The sequence below is a fragment of the Dreissena polymorpha genome, chromosome 16 (assembly GCF_020536995.1).
Source record: "Dreissena polymorpha isolate Duluth1 chromosome 16, UMN_Dpol_1.0, whole genome shotgun sequence".
Classification (NCBI taxonomy): Eukaryota; Metazoa; Mollusca; class Bivalvia; order Myida; family Dreissenidae; genus Dreissena; species Dreissena polymorpha.
The window spans coordinates 19,337,663-19,357,164 of NC_068370.1; the positions used below are offsets into that span (position 1 = coordinate 19,337,663).

At 37.5% G+C, this 19,502-nt stretch overlaps 1 long non-coding RNA gene and 1 other non-coding gene across 2 annotated transcripts; one reads left to right on the plus strand and one right to left on the minus strand.

The window, feature by feature from the left end:
* The first annotated feature begins 248 nt into the window (after positions 1 to 248).
* On the plus strand, positions 249 to 338 carry Trnaf-gaa (transfer RNA phenylalanine (anticodon GAA)). Its single transcript is given in 2 exon segments — positions 249 to 285; positions 303 to 338. It is a non-coding gene; the product is annotated as a tRNA-Phe (tRNA).
* Positions 339 to 8,730: 8,392 nt separating this feature from the next.
* Positions 8,731 to 18,059, minus strand: LOC127862932 (uncharacterized). The gene is made up of 2 exons (XR_008040865.1): positions 17,973 to 18,059; positions 8,731 to 9,470 (listed from the first exon to the last, which is right to left on the minus strand). It is a non-coding gene; the product is annotated as an uncharacterized LOC127862932 (long non-coding RNA).
* Between the last annotated feature and the right edge of the window lie 1,443 nt (positions 18,060 to 19,502).

Below are 19,502 nucleotides of genomic sequence, written 5' to 3' on the forward strand. Positions count from 1 at the left end.
AGGGACTGGGCAAATACGCGAAACTTTCTGGTTTTGTATAAAAACAAAACATAATCAAAATATATTTATTTTGTGGTTTTTCTAATTTGCTTATTTAGTGGAGAATCAATGTTGTACGATATTTGACGACCTATCGCACAAGCAAGGCGTAGTGGTACGAACACGTACAATGTATTAGTTTATTAATAGACATATAATAACGATCGCTATACACAACTTCACCAAATAGCAGTACATAAATGATGTCAGCCGGAATAGCTCAGTTGGGAGAGCGTTAGACTGAAGTTGTTTGCGCAACAATCATCTAAAGGCCCCCGGTTCAATCCCGGGTTCCGGCCAAACGAAACAGTTCGGCGGCTGACAATTTTTTACAGTCAGGTTTATAAATATAATAAAGCTTTTTTTATGTAGACATTTTAAAATCGATTTTACTACAATTGGACATTTTTATTAAAATTAATGGATGCCGCGTGGTGACAACGTTAATTTAAAATTTCTTACATCACTTAAATATCTTATAAAAAAAAATACACGTGTTTTTATATTAACAAATAAATGCAAACAACACATCTATTATCCATGTATTTTTATGGTTGTCTATCATAGGCCCTAAGTACTATCCTACCACATATAGAGCGCAAAGCGCGACACGTATTATTGATTGTAACAATGAGTTGCGATAAAGGAAGCAGCCGCTTTTCAAGGAGGAGCTGTGTCCCAGCAACCCGTTTCCCTAGAGTCAGGCACTCAGTCAAGAACCACATATAGAGCGCGAAGGTGGTATGGGCCCTTAAGCATTATCCGACCATTACGTCCATAGTTATCTTCCTTAGAATTTGCGAAATTTTGAAATCGTTGTTCGAAGTCCAAAATTTTCATCCGATTGTTCCCAAACTTGCACAGGTTTTTTTTATCAATGAGGACCCAACCCAAACTCTCTATATGAGCAATATCGGACCATAAGTCCAGAATAATGTCTCTTTGAATTGAAAAATAAAAGTGAAAAACTGCTTGGTTAGGTGATTATGTCAACATTTTTCATCAGATTCTTTCCAAACTTACAGTGTCTTCATATCAATGAGCATTTTTACCTCATTAAAAATGAGAAACATCGGGACAATAAGTCCAGATTTTTTTTCTATTAAATTTGACAAAATAAACAATTTCCACTTGTTTAAAAGATTTCACAACTTTCGTCTGAATTTCCAAACTTGTTAAGTGTTTTTATATCAGTATTACTCGAACCCTATTGAAAATGATGAATATCGGAGCAATAAATCGATTATGATCTTTTACTGAATTTCAAAGTATTGTGAAATGCAGCTTCTTTATGCAATTTACAGTTTTCATTCAATTTTTTCTCAAACTTTTACAGTGTTTCCATATCAATGAGTACTCAACCCTTATCGTAAATGAGCAACGTAAGAATAACTTCAGAATCATCTCCCCTTGAAGTTGAGAAAAATATGAAAGTACGCTTACAAGATTAAGCAGATTTTTTAAAGCCTACACAGTTCTGTTCCATTAATGAAAACTGCACTCGGATGCCAGTAAAAAAGGAAACCAATGTAAATAAAATGAACTATGAAATATTTGGGGGTTACAGCACAAAATCATAGATAATGGTTATATGGGAGTTATATAACACAACATCATAAATAATGGTTATTTGGGGGTTATAACACAAAATTATAGATAATGGTTATACCAGTATCTTTTTCTATTTTGTTTAAAATAATCGGCCAATATATTAATATTTACAGTATAAAAAAAATCGTTCAATGTAACTTCATTGAGTGCCTTTTACACTGAAATTCCCGACGCCCTTTGATGCTTTGCATCGATACTTATCTTGTACTTAATATTTCCACTATATAATTCAATGTTAAAACAAATCAAAATCGACTGTTTCTGCGGGTTTTTTCCGGCCGCTTTCTAGCGGAATGCAACCTTTTTCAGTGCAATTTTGTACAACATTGTATACACGGCCGTTAATCACGCGAGCCACCTCTTTTTTGAGATGCATTGATAAATGAGCCAATGCTACTTCCGAGGTGGCGCTAAGGGACGGATGTTATGAAATTTACTGATTACATGTTGGTAAGGTTTTTATATGTTTTTTCAATATATTACGCATTATTAAAAAAAAATCGGCCATTGTAGTGCGATTCAGCGATCATACCTTCATCCAAAGATGTACAGAAACATACAATCTCAACCCATTTGGAAACGTGAGTACCTTTATAAGTTGTGGCATGGTAGAATTCGTAAAAGCAAATCAATGTCTTTTGCCTGTGTGACCAGGATATTCCCAACCAATTAAATCGCTCATTACATTAAACGATTACTTTGAACCTGTACAAGTAAATGCGTGCACATAACATCGGCTGCTAGTCGATCTATTAGATAAATTGGCATTTTTCAAAAAGAGATGGAGCCAATGCCAATGAGGTGGCGCTCAGATTAGGAGGTAGCGCAAATGCACATTTATAGCTTTCTTTTAAGTGAACAATTTTATGTTAAGGTTTCTTTTCTGTTTACAGGACTTACACTATTTTTTTGTAACTGCAGCGCATTTGAGTCGCGTGCGTTTTTAATTAGAAAAAGTAGTTTTCTAATAATGTCTTGATGGAATTAAACGTTCGTCTTTATAAAATAAGAACAATAAACATGTATTGTACAAAAAAGTTAACGGAAAAATACCGAGCTATCTTCATTTTTTTGAGTTGATAGTGAGCCTAATTAAGATACGTCGACATTGGCCTTTTAGTAAATTAAGCATTTGGATTAAGGGTCACAAATCATCGCTTCAAGAAGAAGTATTCTCTTATATTTATTTCGTGAATTATCATACAGTATACACATATTGATGTCGATGAATTATTTGATAAAGTTGAATATTTAGTTATTGATTTTATTGAGTATCACACATTTTTGGTATATATGGTTCAATATGTTTTATTCATGTTTAAAAAAACTACATCTTATTTATTATCCCCATGGTTATAAAAGCATGGAGATATTGTATTGATCTTCGCTTTCTGTAAAAAGTGTTCGGCCATCATCTCCTTCTTCATTATTAGCACTAGAACCTTGAAACTCACACACATGGTAGCTATGAGCATATGTGCGACGGTGACGGCGACTGAATGTTGATCTGACCCCTGGTTCAAAAGTTTAAGGTAAATATATGGGTAAAATGAGTAAACAAACTCGTTTTACTCACAACATGAGACGCACATGATAATAACTTTTGACCCAAGGGTCAGATCAAAATTCCAAATAGTGCACCGTCGCACATATGCTCATAGCTACCATGTGTGTAAGTTTCAATGTTCTAGTTCTAATAGTGTAGGAGGAGATAGTGGAGAACCACGCCCACCCAAAACTTTAAAATGGGTAAAAAAACTCATTTTACTAACAACATGCGACGCAAATGATAATAACTTTTGACCAGGGGTCAGATCAAAATTCCAAATAGTGCACCCTCGCACATATGCTCATAGCTACCATGTGTGTTAGTTTCAAGGTTCTAGTGCTAAAAGTGTAGGAGGAGATAGTGGACCACCACGCTCACCCAAAATTTTGTGTCAACAACTCCTTAATTATTTCACCGATTGACTTCAAATTAATACTGAACATATCTTATGACAACACGGTCTATCTCGACCATCCATGTCCTCATAACCCACCCCAGGACCATTGATAATGGTAAAGACAGGTTGGTTCCCGTCCTCTTTCAAATTTATCGAGAGGTCCACGGGTACTAATTCCCCAAATTTCCCCAAAATTTGTCGTACCCATTTTTTTCGTACCCAATTTATTAGCTTACCCAATTTTTTTGCGTACCCAAAATTTTTCGTACCCATTTTTTTTCGTACCCATTTTTTCGTATCCAATTTTTTTTTATCGTTCCCAATTTTTTTCGTACCCATTTTTTTTCCGTACCCACATTTCTTTTCCTACCCAAATTGTTTCGTACTCATTTTTGTTCGTACCCACATTTTTTTCGTACCCATTTTTTTTTCGTACCCACATTTTTGTCGTACCCATTTTTTTGTCGTTCACAATATTTTTGTTCGTACCCCATTTTTTTTTTGTACCCACAATTTTTTCGTACCCAAATTTATTTTTCGTACCCATTTTTTAAACAATTTTTTTTTTCGTACCCTAATTGTTTTCGTACCCAATTTTTTGGCATAATTTGTTCGTACCCAAAATTGCCGAACCAAAGTTTTTTTCGTTCCCAAAAGTTGATTTAACATAACTTCTTAATTTATTCACCAATTGACTTCAAATAAATACTGAACATCTCTTATGACAACACGGTTTATCTCGACCATCCATGTCCACATTACCTATCCCGGGGCCCACCAACATAGGCATTGCCCACCCAAAATTGCATTTTAATATAACATCTAAGCGGCGTGGGCATACGCGTCGGCCTCTTACGCGCAACTTCTAGTTATAGAATGTCTTTATATTCTGTAAAGATTTTGGCCTTCGTATGTACGTTGAAAAGAAAATTAAATATAACAAATAACATTATCTATCAAATATACGTCATGTGATAATGTCATTGCGATACGACTGTTAATTTATACATCCTGTATTGGCGCCACCTCTTATCATTGGCGCCATCTCCTACGCATTGACTCCATCTCTTTGGAAAAAATGCAAAACTATCTACTACGTCGGCAAGAAGCCTATATTTTGTGCATGCTGCATCTAATGTATGGTGTACGCAATCGTTTGATGCCGTTCGCGATTTAATTGGGTGGACATTTTCTTGTCACACAGGAAAAACTCATCGAAATGCGTTTAAAAACTCCACCATGCCACAACTTATAAAGGTTCTGATGTGTTTAAATGGGTTGAGCATGTATGTTTATGTACATTTTTGGATGAATTAATCTTCGCTGAATCGCACTACATTGCCCGATTTAAAAAATAATGCGAACTATGTTGAAAAAATATATAAAACCTAATCACCCTGTACAATTATACATGAAATGAAAAAAAACATCCGGGCCTGAGCGCCACCTCGAAAATTGCATTGGCTCATTTCTTAATGCATCCCAAAAAGAGGTGGCGCGCTTGATTAACGGCCGTGGCATACATGGGTTTCATACACAATGTTATGCATATAGGTTTACAAATAAAGGTATAATTACATATTTCTGACCTTATTTTTTGTAAAAATGTATTTCTATTTAACACTTCATATATATGACATTTTCTCTTATTTTAAAGCATGTTAACAATACATGGCTAGCCTTCTTAATACAGTTTTGTTTGAGCTATTAAGTAGTTTAATAAACTTGAACATATTTGGCCGGATTCTATAATATTTCGGAATTAATGCATTCCTAACATCATTATAATAAGGACATTTAAGAACAAAGTGAAATTCATCCTCGATGTCATTAAGGTTACATAATATACATTTTCGTTGATCTCTGTCAATATTCTGGTGTCTGCCCGTTTCTATGGATAATTTGTGAGAGGACAAACGTAATTTTGCAATAATGTTCCTATGTTTTTGTTTGTCAACAATATCAAGATACGACGTTCTTTCAAAAAACCGGTTTGAGTTCCTTATATAGGATCATTGAGCTACACGACGTCACACTGACATCCCAGTTGGTAATATACTGGTCTCGTAATCTGTTTTGAATAACGGGATAAAGTGATCATTGTTAACAGATTCGGGGAAAAGCCATACATCGGTGAAACCGGTTTGGTTAAGAATGTCCCGTATTTTCGATGACCAATTGTTAGCATTATTTTTACGTTCAATTGCTTATCTTTGTAAAACTACAACTTGTTTAAGAATACAATTTCCCTGTTTCACAGTATGTAATTTCAAAAAATATTTAATCATCCTGACTTATCTGTCGATATGCAAGGGAAATCGACCAACTTCGGCATATAGCGATAGTGAATTTGTTGACATTTTTACGTTCAATAGTCTTTTACCAAAATTTACGGTGAACGCGTTCAATATTTTCCGCTTTGATGGATCCCCAAACTTCGCAGTTATAGTTTAAAATGGAAGATTCATATGCGTCAAATAAATTAAACATGATATTTATGGGTACGTTTATATCTTTCGTAAGGTTGAAGAAAGAATGCATTGCTTTTAATGCTTTGCCATGTAGTTTATTTGTGCGGGCACGAACGATCCACCACTTGACATCACAATTCCAAGGTAATTAAATTGTTCACAATTTCTAGGTCTTGACCTTTATAAGTCCATTTGAATGCTTTACTGATTGAACCCCCAACATGGTACCATTTTAGTGTTCGTGTGTCGTATGAATAGATATATTCGCAGGAAATTAGCATGGAATTTATTGTGGTCACAAATAAAAAAAAACGAGCATTTTGCATCAACAAAAATCTATGTAATCATACCACATCTAGCTTTGAAATTGTGGCTATTGCTATAAGGAACACTGATTGTTTAGGTGTAAACTTTATTTTACGAAAAACTTGACGAAATGTTCGTTGATTTTGAGCGTTATAGAGACTTTAAAGGTTATAAATGAGAATTATATTGACCTTACTTCCTCCACTTTTTCGTGAAAACGTGACGTCACCACAATGAAAATCAAATCACTTCATAAACAGTGCGCGGACAATCAAAGTGACGTCATACTTATTTGTAAACATAAACAAATATTTTGTTTGTTGATTAAAATAAAAGGGAAATAACTATGACAAAAATACAATAAACGAACGAAGTATGACTGTTTAGTACTATTTTGGTTGAAGTGAACTGCAGAACGCGGAAATTTATTATTTTTACCGAATCTCGCGTTAGCGCCCGTGCATTTTACTGAAATAATTCTTGGAATTTCCAGAACTTTTTTAAAAAAACATTTGTCTAAGTCCTTGGTTTGTTGCAGAATAACCAACGATACTTTTCATTCTTGTATATAAAAACAAGTCACGTGCCGTGGTAGAATATTAGATAAATGAAAAGTGATCTTTCCACCATGTTTTGCACACGTCACTCACTATTTGAATCCATGTATTCGAACTGCAATAATTTCATTTCTATTAAGAATTGATCTATATACGAAAATTAACAACCGCAACCTTTTTTTAATAAACTGTGAAACATTAAAAAGGTTTGCTGAACGCAAATTTATCGTTTGATTACGTCATTAAGTGGAACTGACATCAAGTTTAGTTTCGTTAAGCGAATTCAGTTTAGCGTATTGCGGTTTACAGATAAGCATTTGGCGATTAGCGGTTGCAATATTGCAAGTTGCCAATCTAAAACAGACAATATATTACAAAACACTTGAAAAGCGGAATGGAAATTACCGAAAGAAAAGTACATTTACACACATTTCAACAGTGTTTGAATAACATTGTCCATAAAAGATAATCAACAAGCATAACAAGTTTGTAAAAATGCGCATTACAATTTTGACATGAAGACCGCTCCATATAAAATGCACTGTACACCATGCCATAAAATCTTGATTTTTTTTATCGATTTATTCAGTTCTAAAACATAAAGCATCATAACATGTTTCTATTTTAGGTTGGAAAAATGCATTATAATGGATAAAGGCATGATAATATCACATCATAGGTCAAAACGCTTAAACGGTGGCCATATTGGACGACGTCTTGGATTCTCCAAACCTAGCTCGGGTATCATTCATATTCTTGATTGGGAATATGTTTCAAACCAAAAATCCATTAAACATTTACTATACATCAACAGAAGTAGGCAGGTATTGCTTTGCATCTGTCGTCTGCGCGTGATAATTTGATAATGCTTCATCCGACGATCATCAAAAGTTCAACAGGTAATAGGTCAAGGTCCACGGCGGCTTTAGTATGAGTTCTTGCGAACGCTTTTTTCATTTTTTTTGCAAATGGTATAATTGTTTCTTGTGAGGTAAGGAAGACGCCCGTACGATTTAAGGTAAATATGTTAAGCCCATATCATACGGGCTTGAAGCACGTTTTTCGTTTGCGCACAATGTCTAGGAAATGCTTTGAAAATGCATGAAAAAAGCTTGCTGATTACTTGGGAAAGAAGAGGAAGACGCTTATTGATTGCATTAACAATAAATTTCTTTGTATGAAAAACGATTCTTCATGTATCAATTCAGGAACGTCTTTGAAACTGTTGCACCGTATTAATAATTTAAACACCTCCTTTAATGATTTACTATCACAAAATCAACTACCTCGTAGTGAGCATCTTGCTACGGTTACTTATAGATACGTTTACATGTTTAAACATTGTTTCCTTATTATTTGTTTAATTTGTGAACCAAATCAATCATGTTTTTGTTTAACATAGATACCACACGTGTTCATGTACACAACAATCAAATTGCCTTTATTTTACAGAACATACGACACTACAATCGATATGCCTTTAGTTTACAGAACTATACGACACTACAAACAATATGCCTTTAGTTTACAGAACTATACGACACTACAATCAATATGCCTTTAGTTTACAGAACTACACGACACTACAATGAATATGCCTTTAGTTTACAGAACTATACGACACTACAATCAATATGCCTATAGTTTACAGAACTTTACGACATTACAATCAATATGCCTTTAGTTTACAGAACTTTACGACACTACAATCAATATGCCTATAGTTTACAGAACTTTACGACACTACAATCAATATGCCTATAGTTTACAGAACTTTACGACAAAACTTAAGCAACGTATTTTAAACACATTTATTGTCCACTTGTCAACATCAAAGTATACGCAATATGAAAACTATATCAGAGTAAACTTTACAAATTACTAAAATCATCAAATCAAAATAACATGTAGTACATACACCATTGATAAGTGTAAGGATTGTATTTTAAGTTGTTTATATAAAACGTCAAAATATGCTGTACGAATATATCCTTATGTCAAAGAATTCATCCGCAAAGATAATTTTTTTCCAAATATGCCCCCAATATTAAGAGACGATATTAATTGATATGCACTGTGATCTGCTGATATGGTGTATAAAGTTCTTACTAAATCAGCTAACCGAATTTAGATGAAGATATCGTTTCAACGAAAAATAATTGATGGACGCACACAGGCATGCAGACCGGAAGAATCTCATGATGTAAGTTCGGTGACCATCAACCGGTGGAGCAATGTACATATTCTTCATACACTTTTTAAAAATACGCGAGCAATTCAATCCTCTACACGTGGTTTATATATCGCTTATATTATCGCTCCAGCTAATTATGTCACTTACATGCATTTTATATAAAAAATAAACTGCCTAGTCAAGCAAACGATGATGGATAGTTATTATATACACATACTATAGTTTTGTTCAAATACACATACGAATGTCATTGCATGTTTATTCAGTGTTTGTTAAAATCTGTTGTCTCAAACTTGGCATCTTCTAATATCCAGCTTCAGCTTGCTTTAGTTGTAAAACCATTTCACTGAAACGAAAAACTTCATGTATAATTTTATTTACATTATATCGATGTACGAGGACAACAAAACAGCTCAATGTTAAATATACTTGTTGAAATTTTAAGTTAAAAGGAAAATGATGGTATTTCAAGGCATCCGTGTGAAATCCTTTTGTTATGTTTTCTATCATTTTTTTTTCCAATCGTGCCGTTCCCGGCTTGTGCGAGTTAATGTATATCTCTATTGTTCATTCAGTGCGTAATCACGTTGTTATAAATGCGTGTTATTGCAAATTATTATAAATTTTTGAAATTGTCTAATTTTGTACTGGGTAATCTATTAAGGTTTCTATGTATAAACTGTCGAAGAGAAAAGAATTGTTAAGATTTTGAAGCGACACGGCGCCGCTTTTGGTTAGCGCATGTGCCGAGTTATCTCAGTACGTTGTTCAAGGCATATGGAAATTGAGCTCCCAAAGGTTTTTTGTCTTCTGATTATAACGTTTACATCAAATGCAAAACTTCAACTGAAAGAAAGCATTTTAATCTTGGCAAGAGACGCATACAGATTAACATTAATTTTATCTACGTACCGCGTAGTTCAATATTCTGAAAGTATGGGAAACTAATGCTTCGACAAGCCATATTTCATAAAGACAACTTTGGGACCATAACACATTGAATTTCGACTTTGACCCTAAATGGATCAGCATATGTCATGTGCATAACACTTTGCATGGTAAGGTGATGAGAAACAAGCGATATGAAATCATATCAAAATAATTAGATGCATTTTAAGTAATGGCGCCGGTAATGTGACATTGAAGCGCTACGTTGATCTTGACACAAGTTTTGGGTAAAAATTAACAGGGTTGTTCCATCTGCGCTATGAAAATTTCACAACCCCGCCTCATCCAACCAAATCCATACGGCATACGTGCATTGAGTGCGATAAAAGCATCCAAAGCCAAACTTGTTACTGGTGCGCCTAACATGTATCAGCTGTAAGTGTAATAATGTGCAGCGCGATGTGCATATTTAAAGAGTATACTTAACCTTTAATTGTGCTATTGTTTTGTAAACATCACTGAAATAATACCATATTCTTTATTTAAAACCAACAAAATATAATGCCATACATATTTATAAATAAAACGGAACTGGGGCCATAAACTGCCTTACAATAAGATTTTGAAAATATTCGCGGTAAGCAGAAGACGCCCGAAAAATGATGAGTTACCACCTACTTATAGCGATATTTAATCTTATATTAGGATAAAGGTTGAGAAACGTGGTTTCTGCTAAATATTATTATTTTATACTAAATGACATGCACGTGAAGTTAGTGTCATATAATAATTTTCTTGTTGGTGCACTGCCCTAGTTCTTCAGAAATTACTTACTTAAGCTAATTTTATCATTATCTTTATCTCACAATACCATATGCGGAGTCTTCGGAACTATATTGCTATGATCATCATAAAAGCATATGCCAACACAAATCTTACACGTTAACTATTGTGTTAAATCTTAATTTGTTTACGGAGTTTTCTGTGATTATACTTATGCGAATAACTAAATTATGATCGTTCGAAGCAATTTTTGCGTGACATTTCCCGTAATTAAATTACTTACGAAAATATTATTACGATATTGAAATATCAACACGTGAACTGTTTCATGATAATTATCTGAGTTAATGTGATCATCTTCATCAACATTCTATAGACATGTTAGCCGTTTTGAGGGAAATGAGGGACGCGGATACAGAGATCCTCCGCAAGTTATGGGCCGCGAAGAAGTGTGTCCTTGGGGACAGACGATCACTCTTTCCACATTGTGCATGCAATTTTTCTTACGGCCTCGACGGCGAACTCTCTCTAATGTGTCATGGAGCACAATCTTTCACGAAGAGTAGTGCCTATTGGCGTGTCCAAACCACGCCAGCTTTTGTCGTTTGACTATTGCCAGGAAGGCCTTTTGTCGACCAACAAGTGTTGCTGTCATGTTCCGGACGTACTCGTTGGCATTGTGTTTCTGGTAGGAGATGCGGAGCAGCCTTCGGAGACACTTGTTTTCAAAGGCCTGTAGGCGTGTCGCGTAAAGCGTTCAGGTCTCGCAGCCGTGCAGTAGGATGGTGACTACGGCGGACTTGTAGAGCCTGTAGATGGTGGGGAAGCTGATGAAGCTGCTTTTCCACAAACTGCTCAGTGTGGCCATCACTGCGGTCGCCATGGAAATTATTTTTCAGGCATCAGCGGTACTGGTATCATCATTGGGCAGGTTAGCTCCGAGTTCTTGAAGCTGGGTGCTTATTCCAGCTTCTCGTTGTTCATTGTCGTGTCTGCATTGGTGTTGTTGGTGCTGTTCACCATAATCGTCGACTTCTCCGTGCTTCCTCCACCAAGAATGCTCCTGTTCTTTCATACAGTCTTTGGGTGAGGTATTTGGGTTCACTGCTGGTGCCTAAGGAGAGATCAATGTCATCAGCGAATCTCAAGTTGGATATGGGTCTTCCACCGATTCAGATAGAGGTGTAATGATCTTAGAGGGTCTCTTGTTTTATCTTCTTAACGAAAAGGGTAGACAGGGCGGAGGAGAGAAGACATCCCTGATGGACAACCACTGATGTCCAGAAGAAGTCACCCTTTTGTCCATTTAGAAGTACTGCGCTGCTGGCGTTTCCGAAGAGTTCTTGGATGACTTACACCAGCCCTTCGTAAATGTTAGATCCTATAAGAACCTGCTATAGGCCATCATGGCAAATGTGAACAAAGTTCTTTCTTAAAGTCGATGAAGTTGTAGAAGAGTTCACGTTCGTTTTGCAGGTATTTCTCAATGATGACTCTGCAGTTGAAGACCTGTTTCACTTTGCTCCGGCCGCTCTGAATCCAATCTGATCTTCTGCCAACAGTTCATGAGACTGCCCTTCTTCTCTGCCCAGATGGTGGTGGTGCGCACAAAGACAAAATCACTGCCGATGTTCGCCAGCAAAAAAATGGATCTGGTCCGTTGTGAACATTTCAGATCGATTTTCTTGACGGTTTGTGAGGGTGTAGCGTGTTAATCAGAGTGAGTTGGTGGCTTTTGGCAAACTCAAGAAGTCGATGTCGTTTGTCTCTCCTATGCCAAATCTGTCTACTTACCCTGACCAGTCTTGGTAAGTGACTGGTCGAACCTTGGCGGTCCAGTCGCCTTGAACAATGCGGATGTCTTTTTTCGGGACCTTGACTATGATGCGGTCTATTTTCATAGAACTGTTAAATCTCCTCTTGTCTTAATAGTCTCATGTTGATGTTCAGACCTGGATGATGGAGTTACTTGAGGTCTCGCTGAGATACTTATTGGAATGAGCTTTACTGGGGTGTAACCGATGACACTGTTTAATACCTCTTTCCTAACTGCGAAAGCATCCCCGTGACGATGTTTTGAAATATGTCCGCTGAACCATATCTGGTGCCCTTCGTCTGTAGATGTTTCTCCGAATCCTAGCCACCTGACATCGGCTAGTCCGATCATTTTCGAGCGGTAGTGCTTCAGCTCTGGTGGGCAGTTTATGGACCTTGAGGCACGCGTGGAGTGTTTTTACGTTACAGGTTCATATGGTTGTTCGTTTTGTCGCCAACTTGTTCGATTGATTATCTCCAGAAGCTCACTTGTCGCATCCACCATGTGCAGTGAGTGGAGTGCGCGGTCATTGTTATTCCGGGCCCCCGAAGATCCGGCTTGGTATACTGTTGTTTTGTACACATCACTTCCTCTCAGTAGGCTTAAGCCAATCTTAGCGGAGCCCGTCTTATTTCCAACATTTGTCCTGACGTATAATAATAATTAACAAATTCATTTGAACGTTATGCTCAACAATTTGTTTTGACGGATAAAATAACAAGACTATTGTCATGATAATTAACAAGGCACATTATAAAAAAAAAATATTTGAACAAGATATACGGTGTTGATTTGTGTCCAAGCTGGTTAAAGATAATCAGTTTATCAATCAGATAAAAGATAGCGAATGCCTGTTTCTGCGCAGTTCTCAGCTTCGTCACACCGAAATCAATTACGCAAGATTGTGTGGCGTATTTCTCATTATTAGGTTCTCTTGATCATTTATCTATAGATACAGAACAGAATAAAAGCAGAAAGGGCATTAAATACGAACATATAAGTCAACCGAATCATCCATACATATTTGAAATATTTACTTCCGCGCTTTTCGAACAGATCACTTTTACTGGTTTGGCGCATATTGTTATTCGAATATTAAAAGTATAGGGACTCATCACGGCCATGTTAAATAAATTGTTTAAATTCTCATTAAATTAATGTAAAAAGTATGTATCATTGAAAATATATAATGAATCAATAATTGACATACCATAATAATATCGCCGAATAACTTCATTAAAAATATTTCTGTTCAAAATAAAGTTCTGTTCACCTAGATGACTCGACAGTGTTTATATAAAGGTTCTGAATGACCGCAAACTGACCTTGATACCTTTCGGGATGGAATGCAATGCATTTAAAGTGAGTTCACACACCCACTGTTGGAACGACAGCTTGTTTAAAACTTAATGCTTTTATATTTTTTAATGTCTAACAATTTTAATAGTTTTATCAAAATGAATTCCAGGAAAGAGAACAGCAAACCATAGGCTATAAATATACTTGTGCATATGGTAGAAAATACTAATATAATAATATTGCCTTTGAGAACACACGCTTTGGCGCTGACACTCTGCTCAATATAAAGGGGCACACACACATTTTATTGGTTGTCGAGAGTTGAGAGTAAATCTGGTGTATCCCTAAGCCTCTTCAATAGAGATAAAATCGTTTCACGCTGAACACGCACTTAACATCGTTGCAAATTTTATCCCTTTTCAGAAAAGCCCACGCATAGCTGCAATTTTGTTTAACCCCTTACTTCACAAAATAGAACGTTAAGTGGATTACCTTTAATTGTAAATGGGTTAGCTTTTTGTAGATAAACGTTTTCTAATTTAAAAGTTTTGATAATTTTAAGTATGAAAATTCCATGCATTCATTCGGGCCCACCTGCGGCAGATTTTATTAAAATTGTATTGAATTCTGGAGATTTCTGGTGAAAGGTGGAAACCCGGGTTATACAGCTACGCCGAAAAAATACATGAGTGATACATTATGTGCTTGTTAAGTTAAGTTCCGAGGCTAGGTTTTGGTCCGTTTTCCAGTAAAAAAATATTCGGGGCAGAGGCATCACGTGCAACATACCCCCATTGACCCAAATTCGTTGCCTATATACTGTCATGATAAACATCGTGTCCAAGTTTCATAAAGTATTGAGTAATACATGTCGCCTCTACAGCGATAACGAAATTTCAAAACTTTGACTTTGTGATCCTGTTTTTACCGTATTTTGATCCAAAGCCGTAATCGGTTTTAAAATAATCAACATAAACATTCTGGCCAATTGTATAATATTTATAATAGATGGCAGTTCTGTTGTGCTTTCTACATTTTCTACGATTTACGTAGTTACCTTGGTTTTGACCTCGGTTGATCAAATTCAGATTTTACCGAGATATTGTCGAGATCGGCTGTGGAGCGGAAACAAGATATTTCTCAGATTTAGACACAAGTTACCAGATTTAAACTTTAAAAAACAAGATAAATTTACATCGTTTAAAAAATTTCTTGATTGACCAGTAACAACACAACAAATCAAAAGTTTCATTCAAGCTTAATGAAGTGTGGTCCTTTGCGTGTTGCAGTGATAAAAGTTGACGACGAATTGTACGAGCATAACTCAGAATCGGAAGGGCCAAGTTGATTAGGGCTTCGAGGTCGACGCACGACATTCAAGCGACACACGATATGACACTCGACATTTGAAGTCGACATGGGACAATCATGCGACAATGGAAAATTTGATGTCGCATATCGCGCTGGGTTTTATAAAAAATATTGCAGAAAATCTTGACTCATATCGTGCGTCGCTTGAATGTCACTTGAATGTCGCGTGTCGACCTTCGAGCGCGACACGCGACATTTGAGCGACGCAGGATACGGCGCGCGACATGCGATATTACACTCGACACTATATCGAGCAAATGTCACGCAAATGTCGCCTGTCGACCTCAAATTCCCCAAGTCGACACGCGACATTTGTTCGACGCACGATACGACGCGCGACGCAGGACATGACACTCGACACTATATCGAGCAAATATCGCGCAAGGGTCGCATGTCGACCCACTCATGGGAGTAATGTTTTCAACTGCAAGCACGGTGTTATAGTAACTTTTTCAGAAACAAGTAAAAAATGGCGGAATCTCGTAGCAGCAGTAACAGCAGCTACTGCTGCTGCTTCTACTTCTACTGCTGCTACTACTGCAACTACTGCTAAAGCTTCTACTGCTGCTGCTCCTGCTTCTATTCTGCTACTGCTTCGACTGCTGCTACTGCTGCTACTGCTTTGACTGTTGCTTCTACTGCTGCTGCTACTGATGCTACTGCTGCAGCAGCTGCTGCTGCTTTTGCTTGTATGCTGCTACTTCTGCTACTGCTGACATTTTGCTGCCACTGCTGCTGCTACGCTGCTGCTTCTGCTGCTGCTAGTGCTGCTGCTTCTGCTGCTTTAACTGCTGCTGTAACTGCTGTTGTAACTGCTGTAACTGCTGCTACTGCTTCAACTGCTGCTACTGCTGCAGCAGCTGCTGCTTCTGCTGCAACTGTTTCTACTGCTGCTACTGCTGCTGCTACTGCTGCTGCTACTGCTGCTGCTACTTACTACTTCTGCTACTACTACTACAACTGCTACTGCTGCTACTGCATCTACTGCTGCTACTGCTGCTGCTACTGCTGCTAATACTACTCCTGCTACTACTACTAAACTGATGCTACTACTGTTACTACTGCTACTGCTGCTACTGCTGCTACTGCTGCTACTGGTGCTACTGGTGCTATCGCTGTTACTGCTGCTGCTGCTACTGCTTCTTCTGCTGCTACTGCTTCTATTACTGCTACTGCTGCTGCTGCTACTGCTGCTACTGCTGCAGCTGCTGCTACTGCTTCTACTGCTGCTACTGCTGCTGCTACTCAGCTGCTTCTACTGCTGCTGCTGCTGCTGTACTGCTTCTACTGCTGCTACTGCTTTACTGCTGCTACTGTTGCTTCTGCTACTACTGCTGCTGCTATTCTGCTGTACTGCTGCTACTGCTGCTGCTACTGACTTCTACTGCTTGTACTGTGCTTTGCTGCTGCTGTGTTACAGCTGCTACGAGATATCGCCATTTTTTCCTTGTTATTAAAAAGTAAAAAGTAAACTGAACAACACCGTGCTTGCAGTTGAAAAAATTACTCACACACCTGTCGACATGCAACATTTGTGCGATATTTGCTCGATATAGTGTCGAGGTCACATATCGTGCGTCGCGCGTCGTATCGTGCGTCGAGGAAATGTCGCGTGTCGACCTAGGAAATTTAAGGTCGACAGGCGACATTTGCGCAACATTTGCTAGATATAGTGTCGAGTGTCACATCGCATATGCGCGTCGTATAGTGCGTCGCTCAAATGTCGAATGTCGCGCTCGAAGGTCGACCACACGACATTCAAGCGACATTCAAGCGACATTCAAGCGACGCACGATATGACAGTCGGCAATTCAGTCGACAGTCAAGATTTTCTGCAATATTTTTTTTCTAAAACCCAGCGCGATATGCGACACTGAAATCTTGATTGTCGCATGATTGTCGCATGTCGCTTCAAATGTCGAGTGTCATATCGTGCGTCGCTTTAATGTCGTGCGTCGACCTCGAAGGTCGATACGCGACAATCAACTTGGCCCTATCCGAATGCCGTACATTACGCCGGAGATATACTCATTACAAAAGCTCATAATGAGTGCTTTTTTCTCAGATGAGCTTAATGAGAACTAAAGCGAAACATCCTGTTTCAGTAAATAAAGTGTCCATGTAGTTTAATTGAATTCTGGCCTATATTTGTTGATTAATACTCACACAAGATGTAAACTTAAGCTTTATTTACATGAGCGTCTTGATGGAAATAGAGCGCTCACATGAGTTTCAGTCACACCATATGTGGAAGACTCGACCTGGCAACCTAGTTTATTTTACCACACTTGACCATATTAAAACATGGTCTACATTGTCAGGATTAACAGTCTCACCATGTTTTATCTCATAGAGTTTTAATATGTGTTTGTCAAAGACTTGACATGGTTACCAATCTATTGGTTACCCGATCTGTTGACCCGACCCGGTCGGACGCCGGGAAAAGTATGACAACAATAGCTCACATAGTGGAACATCTTGGTTTACCTCACCACGCCTGATATTTTAAGTGAACTTGGACAAGTAGTTGCAGAGTATTACCTAGGGATTTAATAAAAACATAATACTCAAAAGTCACTGTCTGGACTATGCGAAAATCATTTTTATTGCGAATTGCCAAGAAAATCAGTTAAGCGGAAAATATATGCTCCAATGATAGTTTGTGGTGGAAAAAAACAAAACAAAACTCACCTGTAGTCGACCTCCCGTCACCGTCTTTGTCTAGGGCATGCGCAAACAATTCTATCTTGTATAATGATAATGGCACACCCGCTTCCTGCAATTATATTGAGAATGTGAAAAAGGTACTTTTTCAAGATTTGACAGAACCGTTTGTGAAAAAAACTATGGAATTCGCCTAGATGAATATAAAGGACAACAACGCGACAAATGATGCATTACTCACGGCGCATACGATCACTGTATATAATGCTTTACAAATAATGCCTAACTTTTATACTGAATGGATGGGCAATATGTTTATATACAATGCACCTTTTACAGGCTTCGATCCAAACGTAGAGATCGCATAAGACGCCGTGGGTTGGCGTGAACACGCATAGAGAAACGTAAAAACGCCAAGCAAGTCGAAGTCAGCGATATTATGAAGACCAATGAGGACCTTTTTTCTAAATAAGTACCAAGGCTCTGCGTCTTAAGAGCGTATTGGCTTAGAACGCCGTAAGAATGCACAAGGAGGACCATAGACGCTAAAGAAACTCAAAGCAAACTCCGAGGTAATATTAGTGTCGGATATTTGGGGCTGTCCGGCCAGTAGGTAGGTCATTGCCTTTCATCCTTGTACGAGGATAGTTGTTTTTTCAGCGAGTCTCTTCGTTCTGTTTGTTCAGGTCCCTTCAGATCAGCTTTCTGTTTTCAACTGCCTGGGCTTTAAATACATCTGGCACTTTTGGTATTCTGTGAGTGCAGCCATGAGCCTATCTCTACTTCCCATGACCCGCGACATGATGATTGATGGATGTCCTTGAAAAAAGCGTTCTTTCTACGACTTTCTGCGTTTCGAAAATGTGATTTATTTGGTTGTGGTGGGGATATTAAATATATTTATAGTAGAATTGGCCCTACTCGCAAACAACTCCAAGAAAAAAGGTAAACAACTTTTTTTTTGTTACAGTATACTTTGCCAAACAATGCTATACAAAGGCAATCGACATACTTCGATTTATTTTTTATTTTTTAAATAACAATAAACATTAAAAAAAACAAATAAAGTTGTTTGCGGAAATCCCTTTCCTACAAAAAATGCTTGATTTGCAACTAAATTATTACTTACTGTGATTGTTGTTTTAAGATCTACTGGCCGAAGGCCTGAAGAGCTTATGTCATGGCGTGGGTTCCGTCGTCCGTCCGTGCGTGCGTGCGTTAGACTTTTTCTTGTTTACGCGATAAAAGCCACAGTTTTCATCCGATTCTTTTCAAACTTGTTCAGTGTCTTTATATAATGAGGACTCGAACCCTATTGAAAATGGGTTACATCAGAGAAAAAGTCCAGAATTATCTCCCCTTGAATTTGAAAAAAATGTGAAAGGCTTGTTTACGCAATAAAGTCCACAGTTTTATCCAGTTATTTCCCAACTTGCACAGTGTCTTAATCTGAATGATGAGTCAACCCTATCGAAAATGAGCATATCGAGTTATAAGTCCAGAATTATCTCCCCTTGAATTTGAGAAAGAAAAATGAAAATCTTTAACATTTTGCCA